At 33.3% G+C, this 16,453-nt stretch overlaps 1 long non-coding RNA gene across 1 annotated transcript in view; it reads left to right on the top strand.

Moving 5' to 3' along the window:
- Positions 1 to 4,342, top strand: part of LOC131277957 (uncharacterized) — a 61,837-nt gene extending 57,495 nt beyond the window's left edge. The window contains exon 3 of the long non-coding RNA XR_009185034.1: positions 4,244 to 4,342. This is a non-coding gene — a long non-coding RNA (uncharacterized lncRNA). The remainder of the gene's footprint in view (positions 1 to 4,243) is intronic.
- The last annotated feature ends 12,111 nt before the right edge of the window (positions 4,343 to 16,453 follow it).

The following is a 16,453-nucleotide window of genomic DNA, read 5'->3' as shown; positions in this document are numbered from 1 at the left end:
GAAATCAGCTGGTGGACTAAATGTGAAAACTGGAGAGATTTTAATATAGGAACACTACGATCCCAGGAACAATGTAAAATCTTAAGAAGAGAAGATATGAGCAAAGATAAATATGGGGCAAAAATTAAAAAGAACAGTTCCTATGAAAAATAGACGATACAGGTACATTTAGGGTTTAGAGACTGGATTATTTTGTATCTATTTATTATTTGTCTTGTTTACTATTGGTCTTTTTATCAATCTTGAATAAAGCATCATCTGCATTTCCACATTGACCAAATTTTTAGAAGTATATGAAAGAATGGACACTGTCAAAGAGTTTTACCATAGTTGCTTTATTGATTTTGACATCAAAATAGTGCTCTTGGGCCCCACGGATTATTTGACTCTTTCTCTGGATTTCCAGACAGTTTAATAATTCAATTTTTAAAAGTAGTATTGATTTATTATACTATTACCTTTGTGTTATTTTAGCCCATTTCCAAATTCTATTTACTTTATCATGAATTTTAAATAAAAATACCTTGACATTTGAATTTCATATTGTTTGTAATGTGTTAATTTAATCAGCTAATCCTTTTTTTTTCCAAACTAGGAAGATTTACATTAACTCCCTGGTTTAAGTAAGTAGCAGTTTGAACTAATTTAAACCAATTCACTAGTTAAAAAATTACCATAAAGGAAAAGTTATTTTCCTCCTCAATGTACATTTAAGAAAGACCTCATTAACAGTACATACTGAATGTATCTGAGGGAAATGTAATATCATATCTTGGTTTTCAATTGGGATTCAAGAACATATTCAACTTTGAGATTAAGAAATCTGAAATGGGATTTCAAGTTCTTGAAGCTATATGAGCAGAACGAATTGGTTCTGCTTTAAACAATTAGAGAATTTTAATTTGGGGGACTTCAAAATGTGATTTAAAGAAAAGAACAGTTGTGTTCCACATTTTACTTATTATAGGAATTAGAGTCTTGGCAAATAGTTAACTTTGAAGTTATATACATTTTTCATTGTTTGGCATTTGTCTTAATTTCACTTAAAAACATTTTATTTAATTGCAAAATTTATATCAATTTTGAATAGATCTCTGTTTCAATGGGTAAATTTTTTTAATGAATAGAGCGTTGGGAAATTAAAAGGGAATAATACAATACAGGAAATTTGAAATGATGGAGAGTGTGATTTAGCCACACCCTACTTACATTTCAAAAATTACACATTTTATTAAAAGCCAACATTTTAGATTACAAATACATTTAAAGAATCAAATGTTTCAAGTGAAATTCTCTTAAAGGTTCATAGTTACAATCATGGGAAAAGCAACACACCTGTAAGAAAATGTCTCTGTATAATCTATTGCTACTATCTATTTTCTGTACTTAATATAAATAGCAAGTGTTTTCTGAAGTAAATAACCATTTTTAATACTTAAATTAGCTTATTTGGTAAAGTGAGCAAGTTTAAGTGCAAACTAGAATTTTGCACACATACCATAAGATACATAAAAGCACGTGCTTTCTATTTATGTTGGTAACCAATCTTGATATTCAAGGGAAGAGTGTATAAAGTTAACAAGCAATTATTATTTGGCAAATTAGTACTCAACAACCCTGAGTAAATAGGAAGTTTGAAACCTATCTGTTATACAGCTACTTTAATTTGCATAGCACACTGGTGTGTTTGCTTTGCAAATACTTTGCAATGAATCATCATTTGTACTATACAGTCCAAAGAAAAGCAATCAAAATTCACAGCAAGACAATGAAATTAATTATAACTGTTGAATTCTGTGGTGGTAATTCCTCCTCATGCAGGAAGATTAATTGCATTGCACTTTCCTTGCACTCCACTAAATGATCTGATGAATGTATAATCATTTACAGATTTCTCAAATGCTGAAAATTGATTACCTTTGATTAGCTCTGATCTGCACAAAGAGCTCTGACAGAGTATCAGTGAAACATTACAACATTACAGACAAAGTAACAAATGATTTAATTACCAGTGTGCTTATTAATGTTAGATTCCCTGCAGTGATCCTGGCAAATCAGGGGCCTATAATAGACCTGTGGGTTTCACTGAATTCCATTAGGGTTTAAATAATATTTCTCACTATTTCTCAAATCCTTCTTTTCATGGCTCCTTAATAACTCTAATTAATTTTAATTTGTACGAAAAAATCCATGGCATCTTTAGAAACTTTTAATTAGCTATAAAATAAAACTCTTCTCCTCCCAAGGAGACATATATGATCAAATTTGGGATAGCCTTACAAATAAGTTTTCATTAATGATAGTTGGTTCTGTGGAATATTATTAAATTGAAATCTAAAACAAATGGTGAATTGTTCATGTGGTCCAACTCTCATCTTCTAGCTGCAAACAAAATGAGGTTTGTTTAATAAGAATCAAATTAAAGAACAAGATGGTAAAATATTTAGATAGTAGCCTGTTAAGCATCATCATAATTCTCTTTTCTAAAAAATTCTTTGCAAATGCATACTTTCAACCATTTTTTTAGTTGTGGTATAGAAAACACAGAGATTAAGAAGTTATAATGCATTCCTAAAGAGGATTTGAAGATACAAGAGCAAGAGAACACTGCCCCACTTAGATACAGAATGTGATGAATAATGTTGGCACAAGCAAGCCAAGCTTATCTAGGTTTGTATGCGGGAACATTCAGATCACTTTGGATTGGCAGCTTTAGGACTTTCCCCAATTTGATGCCATTATATATGATATTAAATTAGTGTGAAGCCAAGATAATGAAAATCCAGATGATCAAAGGAATTAAAACAGAGTAACTTAAATTAAAATATGTGTCTGCAAGTGTTTCCCAGCAAAGAAAAATTAGAGGGTAGGTTGTTTAGAGCAGAAATGCTGATATACAGACAACTTTATAATAATATTTTTTTCTCAGTGGCTTTGTGGCAGAGACAAGACAGTACTGCAGGTGTTTCTGGGTGGCATGTCAAAGCCACTAGCTGTAAACCTTAAGACAAGGGGATATGCAGCCCCCAAAGCTGATGAATGCATTTATTATGCTCAGTGCTGTCAGCAGCTGAAAAGCTATCCATCACATTGAAACAGTGCAGAGTCAGGAGTCTCTTTTTGTGGAGAAATATTGAAGTCAGATTGTTGATGTCAAAAGTCAAAGTATAGTTCAGCTATCTGTTTTATGAATCTGACTGAGACACATTGTGCCTGTGCGCAAACTGATATCTAGCAGAGCTCATTTTAGCAAATGTGTGATTTAGAAGTCAAAAAAACATTCGTACAACCAAACTCTTAGCAGGCAGAGGCTGTGGCACGCATACATAGTTTTTACATTTTAATATGACACCGTTTGGTAATGTTTATCATTTGAAATCCAAACCATATCAACTTTCTAGCTACAATATTTAAGATCTGTGTACTTTCAAAAAAATATTCACACAGAATAAGAGAATATATTAAAATATTACCACAATAGCAAAGCGATTGGCCTTCTTGGGCTTTGTTTAATTTTATTTCTCTTCCGCAACTCAAACCACAAATAGTGAGTTCACTTTATGCCCAATAAAACTAGACACTCTATATGGGGTCAAAAAGAGATGAGTATGTAATAGCTTTAAATTGCAGAGTTGGCTTGAAGCCGTTTTCAGCACACACACCCCTTTATACTATTAGGACTTCCATTATTTCATTTCTTACAATGTCTTAGTATATATTTTCTTTGTAATCTTATTTACCAAACATCCTCAAAAGTCAAATGTTGCTAAAGTCTTAGAAAACAGAAATAAAATAGAAAAAAAAGAGCTATGCTCAAGACCCTTTTTTTTGCTTATTTTGATTCTCAGCTCACCTGATTTCAAAAGATGTCCATTCTTCCTCTTTCTTTCCACCAGAATCGTTTTCAAAGTAATTAATAAAAATGGACAAAATGAAATTGGTTTGGGTAGGGCGCATTCAATCTTATTTAACAGAATTTTTAAACTGACTTCATAATAGATGACACAGCTTGGAAACTATTGTTTTATTTGAACGAATCTTGGGGATCAAAGTGTGCAGTTCGTGTGTATTTCTTTAAGCGAGAGCTTTGTGTCTCCGAAGTAGCATATGCTCAGAATGCTATTACACTTGCTAGCCCTCCTGTAAATTCCTAGTGTTTAACAAAAAACAAGTACATTTTTCAATTCAGGTCAGGAAAACTCTTTCTATTTTTGCTGATTTCGCCTTCTTTTCTCTATTCTAGCACAACCCTGAGGGCGCATGATGTAATGGTCAGCACTTGCACCGGGAAGCAAGAAAAAGCCTTTAATGAACTGCAAACTTTATTCAATAAAAATGATTGTGCTCCAACTCTTTTTTTTTTTCCCTCCCCAAAGAGGGGAAAACACACATATCATGTAGAAAGCTTTAGGAGTCCTAAAGACCTCAGTAGGTCTTAAAAACATCAATTATTTTTAAAAAGCAAGGAAAACAAAGCAAAACACACAAAAACAATAGCAGAGATTATTTTTTTCCCCTAACTTGGTTCCATAATACCAGATGTAGAACTGGCCTCTACGGCTGGAAGGGCCACGAGTTTGAGTCAAAACTCAACTTCAAGTTAATTGGCTGGCATTGGAAGCTACACAAACTGAAGAGAGACATACTTGTTTCTGATTGGGGGAGGGAGGATCACTGCTCTTGAGTCTAGGCACCCCCTTGCTATCTTGTCAGGAGCTCGCTGTTGTAAGTAAATGCCTTCAAAGCAGAGACCTTTCATCTTTCCCGATAATTAGTAAATAAATAAGTAAATACTAAAGGCAATCTTGATATATCTTGTTAGAGAGTAAAGGAGACAAGCAAAGCCAAAATGAAGGTGGAACTTAATGTCTTCCAGATATATACGCATTTGGAAACAGTGGAAAATGTTGGTTAACTCTAGGTTTTGTCTATCAAACAAATATGCTGACACTATGGGTATAAGTAATATCTAATATCATATCCTAATTTTACTATTTTGAAATGCATAATGACTATACTTATATTTAAATTGCTGATTTTTAAATTTTTTGCATATTTTTGGTTGATTTTTTTTTTAAATCAACACAAGACATCTTTGGAATACTGGGTAATTTTTTTTTCCTTTTAAAACTTCTTCCAGGTAAATATGTCAGCATCCACTTGGAGTACTACTATATGTCTGTCAGGAAAAAAAAATCCACAAAGGAGAAATTCACTAGATACGAAGCCTCTTGTCCACCCAAATTACACCGATCCACATAATAAGAAGACATTGTAGGGGCTGTGCTGTATGCCTTCCAGGCAGAGCTCCATAGCCGGCAATTAGTCTATATAGTCAGAGGCCAAAAAACCTTATTGTCTCCCTGGCTGTATAATTATCTGTTATGACGAACTGTGATTCTAAGGACTATTGTCTTTAAGCTTGGATCTGTGTGTGGAGTGGTTGTCTGGCTGAGTCTCAAGAATGGACCTTCCTTTTAGTATCTCTGCCTGAGTGAATTCTCTGGTCTCTTCCTGGCTGCGTAAAACAGAGACAGTTTCTGCATGATTTCTTGGGTTGATGAGAAGCAATTATGCTTTAAATGAAGTCATTCATGTCTGCCATTTTGTTTGCATATTTTCCAGTGTTCACCTGTTATTAAACCTGTCTTTAAACTGTAAGCTAGTTTCAAGTAGACTTTTGTGTTTAACACAGTTTGGTAATCAGAGGAAAACAAAATAGATAAAGTGTTTTCTGCACAAATCACTCAAGCAAGAAATCTAATAAAGTGATTAAAATCTAAAATAGCACTTAAGAATTTCCTGGGAATTTTTATTTCTTTGAATCCCCACACCCCCACCCCACATTCCCTGAAAGATGGCAACTGTCTTAGCCATCTCAGTGTAGAAGTTGTAACAACTTTGTCATTTGTTGAGAGAGGAGAGAAGGGCCGGGGAAAGAGGGAGTGTTAATAAGTCTTATTCTTATTTTTGTCAAAATACTTATTGACATTCATTATAATATGAAAATGATAGATTGACATATGCAGTAAAATATTGGAAGTATTTGATTGTGTCTTGTAGATAATGAGCTCATTAGAAAGCATGGATTCAATATTTAAAAATCACATAATTCAACCAAATGCAATTATTAATTAAAAATACATTCCAAAGAACTTTATACTACTAAAAGAAAAATATTTTACATGGAATCTTATAGATAGAAACATTAACATTTTATATCTTCTGGCCTTTAAACATCTGAAAAAAAAATACACATACTAGCTTATAATGCACCGTTAGAGGAAATATAATTTAAAGTTAAAACAGTCACAAAACAAAAATTTTAAATAGTTATTGTCAATTTACCTAAACTAATATGTTTTATTCAAAAGAACTTTATTAGATATCTTTTTTGTCTTTTTGGTAAATTTTACACTGGGTCTGCTATTTCTTTGAAAGTCTTCTTTAAAGGATGTATTTCATAGAAACAAATAGTTTTAAAAGAGATCTAGTGGCTGAGCAAGAAAGATTTATTGGATATTTTTCTAATAGCAAATACAAAATGAAATATTGCTAAACAAATTGGATATTTAATTGACCCTACAATTACTTAAATTGTTGCATATTATTCTCATCCTATTTAAGAAAAGAAATCATTTTTACCAAAGGATATAAAGTTAGAAAGTCATTTAATTTTAAAACAATTTCATTTTGTCTAACTTAAAAAAAAATTACCTAGCAATGTGTGTTTGATTTTTGAGTTTCAGTGAAATTAGAGAAAGGTTGTTGATGGTTTAAAAGAACTTAATTTATCACCACTGAACGGAAAGCATTTCCCCCCCCCCCCCCCCCGAAGAGGTTTGTACTAAGGTGACCTCTGCTGTTCAAAAAAAAAGGTTTGCAAAAAGCAGTTCCTTTCCTAAAATATTCAGTAATCCTAAATTACAAGGATAGAAGTGGATACTGCTGTGCTTAAAAGTATTTACAAAATTCATTACTGTTTCGATTATATACGTGATTTTTAAGCTTTTCCCCTCATAGGTGGGAAATTTCCTCTGTCATGTACTTCCTTGCATTTTGCGTACAAATTCTGCCTGACTGGGATCCCTGCCATTGCATTTTCTTCACACTGAAGGGTTTTCTCTGCTCCTGGTGGGGCAAAGTCATGACCCAGAAAAAAATTGATTCATGAATTCTCAGGGTGCAAGCAAAGAAGAGAGGAAATATGCCTTGGCTGAGCTCCGACTAGTGACAATTTAAAACCTGTAATTAGTCTGAATTCAAGCTGCAAAAGGAATCTGAATTTAAAAGTCATTAATTCAAACTGATATATTAACTTTAACAAACTAGATTCCTTATTGTAAAGAATCATTTTTACAAGCTGTTGTGTTAAGAGCTGGAACCTAAATTTTATTAATTTTAAAATTATTTAAAGATGGTTGAAAGACCACTAGACTCTGTTGGCATTGTGCCTTTTCTCTGGCTTGAGAAACCTTTTATTGGATTTGCTTGGTGTTAATACCTTAGTCCTGGGTTTAATTTCCACCTTAGTCCTGGGTTTAATTTCCACCTTAGTCCTAAATTTTATGTTTGTAAATCCCCATTGTCCTGTGGAGCACATGTTCTTTAGCTACTTCCCCCCTGATGTTTCTAAGACCCCAAGTCCCCTCTAGCTAGCTCCCTGACATTTCCATGAACTACACTGCTGAAATGTTATACAGTAATTAATGTTGATCCTAGTACACACTCAGCCTCCAGTACAAATTAGGATGGAAAAGGTTATCATAATATTTTGCTAGCCTATTTGGTAGATTTGAATTACTCCCTGTGGGAGACAAACAAAAAGAAAGGTGTTTTACGGTTAGACTTCAGAAGAAAGGCCATCCAGGTAGTAATGATGCTTTAAACATCACACATATTTTAAAATTTTCATCTGAAATAATAAATCATCTGGTGTCAGCATGTTGATCCTTAAGTTTTAACTCTCTGGGTACCCATGTGCAAGATGGTCCAGCAACTTAGTAGACACAATTACGGATGAGCTCAGAAATTCAATCTAAAACTGTTATCATTGTGTGGAGTTCAAATCCAGGTACAACTAGCAGCTGGAGCCTCTCCAACTGTCAGTAGTGTCTGAAAAACACTCAGAGACTAAATAATTTAGATTATGCTATACTGACCTGTATAATTGTTTAAATGAGTAATGCAGCCACCAACTGAAAGAGGTCAACCATCTGTAGAGGAAACACAGAATTTAGTTTCATTTCCAAACAAACTTTTGAAGAGCAAATTGTTTTTTCTGTGGGAGGTAGGGGAAAGTCTGAAGACAGATTAATGGCTTCTCTGCTAAATAAAGGTTAAGGCTTCTGTCATTTATAGAATGCGACTTCAATAGAAAAGAAGTTATAGGACAGCTGGCCCAATGGCCACATAATCTGTGTGCATGGATATTGTTTCAGGTATGTTAAAAAGGTATGTGACTTTGCAAATTCAGTATCTTTTCATTATATGCCATCATCATTCATTAAATATGTGTATCAGTACATGTGTAAATGCGGGGGAAAACTTTAGAAAGAATAAATCCTGACGTTAGAATAACCACATTTTTATAGATAATGGCAAATCGTTTGTTTTAAATGTAACCCTATCTAAATCCTTATCACTAAGTATGGACTTGCTATAAATAGGTTTTGCGATGCATGCATTATGAACCCAGTTTATTTTGAGAAAGAGTACCTATTTAACTAGCTTAACACATACTGATCAAACTCTTGTTTATGCAGCTTACATGGAACTAAAGGCTTCAATAATTAAGTGCCACTACCAACTTACACTACAGAGCTTTTACCTTCCAATGGATTACTTGCCAGGCAAACAGTTTAATTATTGGATCTTTTCTGTTATCTCCTAGACTCCTGCCATGGCACTTTGGGAGGCTTCTCTGACCTCTACATGGTAAAAAACACATTATAAAAGAAGAGAATGAAGGAAAGGAAATAGTAAGTTCTATGTACTTACAATCTCACCAGGAATTTAGCACCATGAATATATATATATATTGTCATTTGTCTTTATTTCCCTCTGACATATACATAAATTAAAAAGATTACTTGAGGCTGCATGTAGGTAAATGTTTAGTCACTTCCTCACATGCTTTTGGATACTTTGTTCATCTGTTTAACCAGAATATTCTTTAGTATTCGTCCTGGTAACATAGTCATCTGTCCCGAAGTAATTAAGTTTTTACCATGATAATCAATATCAAAAAGATATTTGAATTACATGTGAAATGTGGCACTTTAAAAAATATTCCCTTGTTGTAATAGTAGTAATCCAATAAATCTTTACCTATTTGGAAAATATCCACCTTTTACTACTGAAATATGTTTGGCTACTGCTGGTTGATAACAATGCTAATTGGGAATCCATTTCTTTAAATTAACATTTTCTGAGATCTTCTTCAGGGCTTGGCTTTGTGATGAATGAAGAAGTAAATAAAATATAGGCACAGGTCTCCATTTACTAGTATTCTAACAAAACTGAAAATGCCATTGTCTTATGATAGGCCCTATTTTACAAACTGTACCCAGAATACATAGCCGTAATGATACAAGTCCCTGCTCCACAATGTACCCAATTCTTTTCTCTGAACTGTGGCTGAATTCTGTAGGTTGGCACATTTTCCCTCCTCTCTCATACACACAGGAAACTTTATACATTCTTCACCTGAACTATACTAAATAAAGGGAAGGAGAAAAAGCAGACTTCATAGTATTCCCTTGAACCTGTTTGTAATTTCTGTGTGGTGCTAGTATGTTGCAATCCTACCTTGCCCACATCCCAAAAGTAAGTTATAAAGGGGGTGGTGAATGGTAAAATATGACTCAGTTGATAAATACATTGCAAATAGAAACCAATATATTGGATGTCTCTCTTGGATCAAAGAAAAACTAGGAAAAATTGTAAAACTGAGTGATGGCTGGCAAAAACCAATGATCAGATATTTTATTCAGTTTTCCAACACCATGTATCAGTTACATCAACATGGTCTTGATACTTTGTTGCCTAGTTATTTACCTTTAGGTCTGTACATTTCTATAATAGCTCTCAAAACTTTTTATCAGAGATGAAATAAATGTAAAAAATATCTTTCCATGTTATAATTTTTTAAATGCCATACTGTAATTCTAGTTTCCTTGTCTTAAAATAAAAATGATATTTTTTCTTTGAATGCTGCTTATCTACTCATTTTTTTGTTTCGACAAATCTAAGTTCCCTATCTCATACTAGGCACTGGGATAAATGCTGGGAATATAATAATGAATAAACATCCATACAGAACTCTTATGGAGCTTAAATATATAAGCTGTAAATTATGGAAACTAACTTCTTTATGTAGGGAAAAGCTCTAAAGTAAAGAGCTTGGGATTCTAAATTGTCAGCACCATCCAATGTGGTCATAAGCTACATGTCGAAATAAGAGCTATTGCAGGTTTTCTGTAGAAAATGCTCTGGCATTTTCAAAGGATCACCATGGACTCTGTTGAGAATAGAACAATCCTGGTTTATGCCTGTCATCTTGGAATAGCTAACAATAATAATAATTGCTATTATTAATTCCCATTTCATGCTCAAAAGTGCCCCAGTTTGTATGATAAGTATATTGTCATCCTAAGTTAGGAAGGCATTGAAATACTCCAGTATGAGATTGACTTGGGTAGCTTAAATAAGAATGGTAGCAGTGAAGAAAAGCAAATTCTGGGCAGCAGATGGATGCTTATCACATAATCCTAGTTTCCTAAACTACAATTTGCATATACAGATTCAACATGGTGCATCTTCCTGGAATGTCAAATTATTGCAGTGTTGGATAAAACCTACTTTTATGCTAAAACAAACAGATTTTTATGGAATAGATTACAATTTGCATGAGGGTTTCTCACGTATGTTTGTAAGATAAAAGCTTCAAAATTATAATTTAGTCCAAGCATGGTCTTTTCCAAGGTCTCCATGGAGTGCCAGTTCACTCTTCTTGTTTGAAATCCTTGGGTGGAATAGTTTGTAAAAGCAATGGAAAATCTGTTGTCACTAAGACTCTTATTAGTTAATGTTAGCTAATGTTAAGCTTGTGATTGCCCGAAAGTCTGATATACTTAATATGACTTTCCAATATTTGACTTTTTACATGGGGTTGGGATAGGCTGTGATGCTTACAGCTGACAGTTAATTATAGAAATCCATAAATAATCTCAAAACTATACTTTTGTGAATCCTTCCAGCCTAATATTTCCCCTATTCTTATACCAAACTTACTAACAAGTAGTAATATTACTTAGTTTCTTTTTTCCTTCCTTCCTTCCTTCCTTCCTTCCTTCCTTCCTTCCTTCCTTCCTTCCTTCCTTCCTTCCTTCCTTCCTTCCTTCCTTCCTTCCTTCCTTCCTTCCTCCCTTCCTTCCTCCCTCCCTTCCTCCCTTCCTCTCTTCCTTCCTTCATTTCAGAGTGATTAGGAGAAGAGCCTCTGGGAGAAGAATACACAGATGTGAATTGCAGTTTAGGTGTTTACTAGGTAATCTGGATAACCTAGGGCTGCTTATTACCTAAAGCATTATAGCATTTTAACAATTCAAGGGAAAAAACAATAACATATTTTTAAGCTCAACATTATTTTCTCAGAATTATACTATTCAAATTCCAATAAAATTAGTAATGACATAAATATGTTAATATATTTAGTCCAATACATAGTAGAGATTGTATATACAGACATTTACAACCTGTGACTCAAGGAATTGCGTTTCACCATTGATTACTAGCAGTTAGAAAACAGATTAGATGTGGCAGGGAAGCTTCCTTTTTAAGGTTAAGGGAAAATATTTGGTTGATACTATTTTTATTTATAAAAATTTATTTATTACAATTAAGATATAATTCATAAACCGTAAAATTAACCCTTTTAATCTATACAATTCAGTATTTTTAGTAAATTTACAAAGTTGTGCAACCATTACCACTAATTCCAGAATGCTTTCATTACCCTCAAAAGAAACCTTTATAACTATTAGCAGTCACTATCTATTCCCCCTTCCAACCAATCCTTGGCAACTACTAAACTACTTTTTGACTCTACATTTACTTAGATCTTCCTTAATTTTTTCAATGGTGTTTTATAGTTTTCAGTGTACAAGACTAGTGCTTAATTTTTTAAGTTACTTGCTATGTATTTTGTTCTCTTTTGATGTTACAGTCAATCAAATTGTTTTCCTAATTTCACTTCAGATTGTTATTGCAAATGAACAGAAATACAATTGATTTTTGTGTATTGATCCTGTATCCTGCAACCTTGCTGAGCTCTAATAGTTTAGAGTGTGTGTTTCTGTCTGTGTGTGTGTTCCATAGGATTTTCATTACAAGATTGAGTCTTCTGTGAATAGCGTTTTTCTTCTGCATTTTCAATACAAATGCCCTTTATTTCTTTTTTTCGTCTAATTTTCCTCTCTAGAACCTCCAGAACAAATTTGAATAAAAGTAACAAGATCATACATTCTTATCCTGTTCTTGGACTTAGGGCCAAATCATTTAATCTTTTACCATTAAGTATCATGTTAGCAACCATTTTTCAAAGATTCCCTTTCCATAGGTACCTTTTCACAGATGAGGAATTTCCCTCCTATTTCTATTTTGTTGAGGGTTTTTATCATAGGAGGGTGTTGGATTTTGTTAAATGACTTTTCTGCATCTACTGAGATGGTTGTGCTGTTTTTGTCCTTTAGTTTATTGATATGGTTTATTATATTGGTTGATTTTTAAATGTTGGGCCAACTTGTATTCCTGGGATAAATCCCATTTGGTCATGGTGTTATACATTTTTATACATTGCTGGGTTAGGTTTTCTAGTATTTTGTTGAGGATTTTTGCATATATATTCATAAGGGTTATTAGTTCGTGGATTTCTTTTGATATCTTTGTCTGGGTTTAGAACCAGGGTTAACATTGGCCTCATTGAATGAATTGGGAAATGTTCAGTAAACTACTGTTTTTGAAGTTTGGAAAGGATTAGTGTGAATTCTTTTTAAAATATTTAACAGAATTCACAGTGAAGCCTTCTGGATGTGGGCTTTTCTTTGTGGGGAGTTGTGTTTTTTTAATTACTAAATCAATATCTTTCCTTGTTAAAGGTCCATTCAAAATGTCTATTTCTCCTTGATTCATTTTTGGTATTCTGTGACTTTCTAGAAATTTGTCCATTTCATCAGGGATATCTAATTTGTGAGCATGCTGTTGTTCATAAGTATTCCCTATAATTCTTATTTTTCTGTAAGGTCAGTAGCAATGTCTCATTTTTTATTCCTGGTTTTAGTAATTTGAGTCCTCTTTTTTTTCCCTCATTAGTCTACCTAAAATTTTGTTGATTTAGTTATGTTTTCAAAGAATCAACTTTTGTTTCATTAATAATTATTGGTTTTCAATCCTCTAATTTATTGATTTCCTCTCTGACCTTTAATATTTCATTCCCTCTATTTGCTTTGGGTTTAAGCATTGCATTAGTGACATCTCATAATTTGGTATGTTACGTTTTCACTTTTTATCATATATAAGTATTTTCTGATTTCCTCTGTGATTTCTTCTTTGACCTATTGGTTATTAGTAATGTGTAGTTTAATTTTCATGTATTTGTGAAATTCCAAACTTATTTGTTATTTATTCCTAATGTCATCCCACTATGGTCATAGAATATGCATTTTATGGTTTCAATACATTTAAATTTATTGAAAACCAGCCTAATATATGGGCTGTCCTAGAGAAGATTTCACATACAATTGAGAAGCATAAGTATTCTGCTATCATTGGTTGTATACGATATAGATGTCTCTTAAGTCTAGTTAATATATAGTGTTGCTCAAATTGTATATTTCATTTATGATATTGATGTTTTCTCTAATTGTTCTAGCCACTATTGAAAATAAGGTATAGTAGTCTCCAACTATTATAGATGAATTGTTTATTTCCCCTTCACTTCTATCAGTTTTTGCATCAGGCATTTTTAAGCTCTGTCTTTGGGTACATATATGTTCATAATTTTTATGTCTTCATGTTGCATTGGCCTTTTATCATTATAAAATATCCTTTATTGGCTCTTGTAACAATTTTTTTTTCATCTTAAAGTCTATTTTGTCTGATATTACTGTAGCCACTGCAACTGGCTTTCTATGAGGTCAGTCTCAATGCCTTCCCCTTTCATTCCTGATTTTATTTGCATCTTCTCTCCCTTTTTATTTGTTAGTCTTGTTAAGGGCCTGTCAATTTTATGGATTTTTCTAAAAGGACCAGCTTTTGGTTTTGCTGATTTTCTGTTGTTGTTTTTTCTTTTTTGGTCTCAATTTCATTTTTTTTCTGCTCTCATCTTTATTATTTATTTATTTCTGCTTGCATTGGAATTAGTTTGCTGTTCTTTTTCTCGTTTCTGCAGGTTTTCAGTTAGTTCTTTGATTTTAACTCTTTATTCTTTTTAAATATAGGCATTTAGGACTATAAATTTCCCTTTCACACCTCCTTCCCTGTATTCCATAAGTTCCGATATGTTGTGTTCTTGTTTTCATTTGTCTTGAGATATATACTAATTTTTCTTGCAAGTTCTTCATTGACTCACTGCTTGTTTAAGAGTATGTTGCTTAGCCTTCATATATTTTCAAGTTTCTCCCTTCCTGCCTATTACTGATTTCCAGCTTCCTTCCATTATGATCAGGTAAGGTGCTTCATATAATTTCCATCTTCTTAAATTTATTAAGAGCCCAAAATATAGTCTATCCTGGAAAAAGATTCACGAGCACTTGAAAAGAATGTATAGCCTGCTGATTTGGGGTGCAATGTTCTGTATATGTCTGTCAATTGCAGCTCATTTATCATATTGTTCAAATTATCTGTTTCCTTTTTCATCTTCTGACTGGTTGCGCTATCAACTGATGTGAGTGGCATTTTGAAATCTCCAACTATTATTGTAGAGATGTCTATTCCTCCTTCCACTTTTGCCAAAGAAATTGCCTCACATATTTTGGGGCACCCTGGTTAGATGCACAGATATTTATGACTGTTCTTCCTGGTGGATGTCCCTTTTATTAAGATATAATGTCCTTCTACATCTATCACCTTTTGTATTTAAAGTCTGTTTTGTCTGACACCACTATAGCTACTCTTGCTCTCATTTGGTTACTATTTGCATGAAATATCTTTTTCCAACCTTACTTCCAGTCTATTTGCTTCCTTGGGTCTCAGGTGTGTCTCCTACAGACAGCATATGGATGGTTGTCTGCAAGAGACTCTGTCAGCCTATATCCTTTGACTGGGGAGTTTAATCCATTGACATTCAACATTATTACTATAAAAGCATTAATTACTTCAGCCATTTTATTCTATGACTTTCATATGTCCTATCTTGTTTTTGTCCATATTTTTAATTTTTTGGTGACTCTTTCTAATAGACTTCCCATCTACACTCACATTCAGAACTCTCTCTCTTGTCTTTTCTTCTATGACTGCAGAAAACAGTGTTTCCTGCAGAGCTGGATCTTGTTTACCAACTCCTTTAGTTGCTGTTTATCTGTGAATATTTTAGCTCACCATCATATTTGAAGGACAGCTTTGCCAGAACAAAGAATTCTTGATTGGCAGTTTTTCTCTTTCAGTACTGTAATTATATCATACCACTGTCTTCTTGCCTTCATAGTTTCTGAAGAGAAAAGTTTTACTGGACATCCCTTATATGTAATGTTTTGCTTTTCCCTTGCTGCTTTCAGAATTTTCTCTTTATCTTTGGCATTTAGCATTCTGAATATTATGTGTCTTGGGGTATATCTACTTGGACTTATTCTAATTGAAGCACACTGTGCTTCCTGGACATATATATTCTTGTCTTAAGTGAGAGTTGGGAAATTTTTGGCCATTAATTCCTCAAATACCCTTCTGTCCTTTTTCCCTTCTCATCTCTTTCTGGGACTCCCATAACACACATGTTGGTTCAATTTACTGTTATCATTCAACTCCCTGTGCCCCTGCTCAGAATTTCCATTCTTCTCTCTCACTGTTCTTCTTTCTCTTCATTTCATTTGTTCTTTTATCTATGTTGCTGATTCTTTCTTCCATGATTTCAAATCTGCTACTGTGTGCCTCTATTGTATTTTTAAACTCACTTATTGTATCTTTCATTCCCATGAGCTCTGTTCTTTTTCTAGTCAAGGTTTTCTTTTTTCTTTGTGCTCTTCAGTATCTTCTTAATGTCTTTCTTTTCTTTAGCTATGTTGTCCATGATTTAACTCCATGATTTTATTTAGGAGATTTGAGTGACACTCATTGATTAGCTGTTTCAAGTTCTGTGTCTCTTCTGGAGATTCAATTTGCTCCTTTGCCCAAATCATATTTTCCTTTTTCTTTGTATGGCTTGTAATTTTTTGCTGATGTCTAGGCATCTGATTCTGAT

The sequence above is a fragment of the Dasypus novemcinctus genome, chromosome 3, assembly GCF_030445035.2.
Source record: "Dasypus novemcinctus isolate mDasNov1 chromosome 3, mDasNov1.1.hap2, whole genome shotgun sequence".
Taxonomy (NCBI): Eukaryota; Metazoa; Chordata; class Mammalia; order Cingulata; family Dasypodidae; genus Dasypus; species Dasypus novemcinctus.
This window is presented reverse-complemented; position numbering and strand designations above follow the sequence as displayed.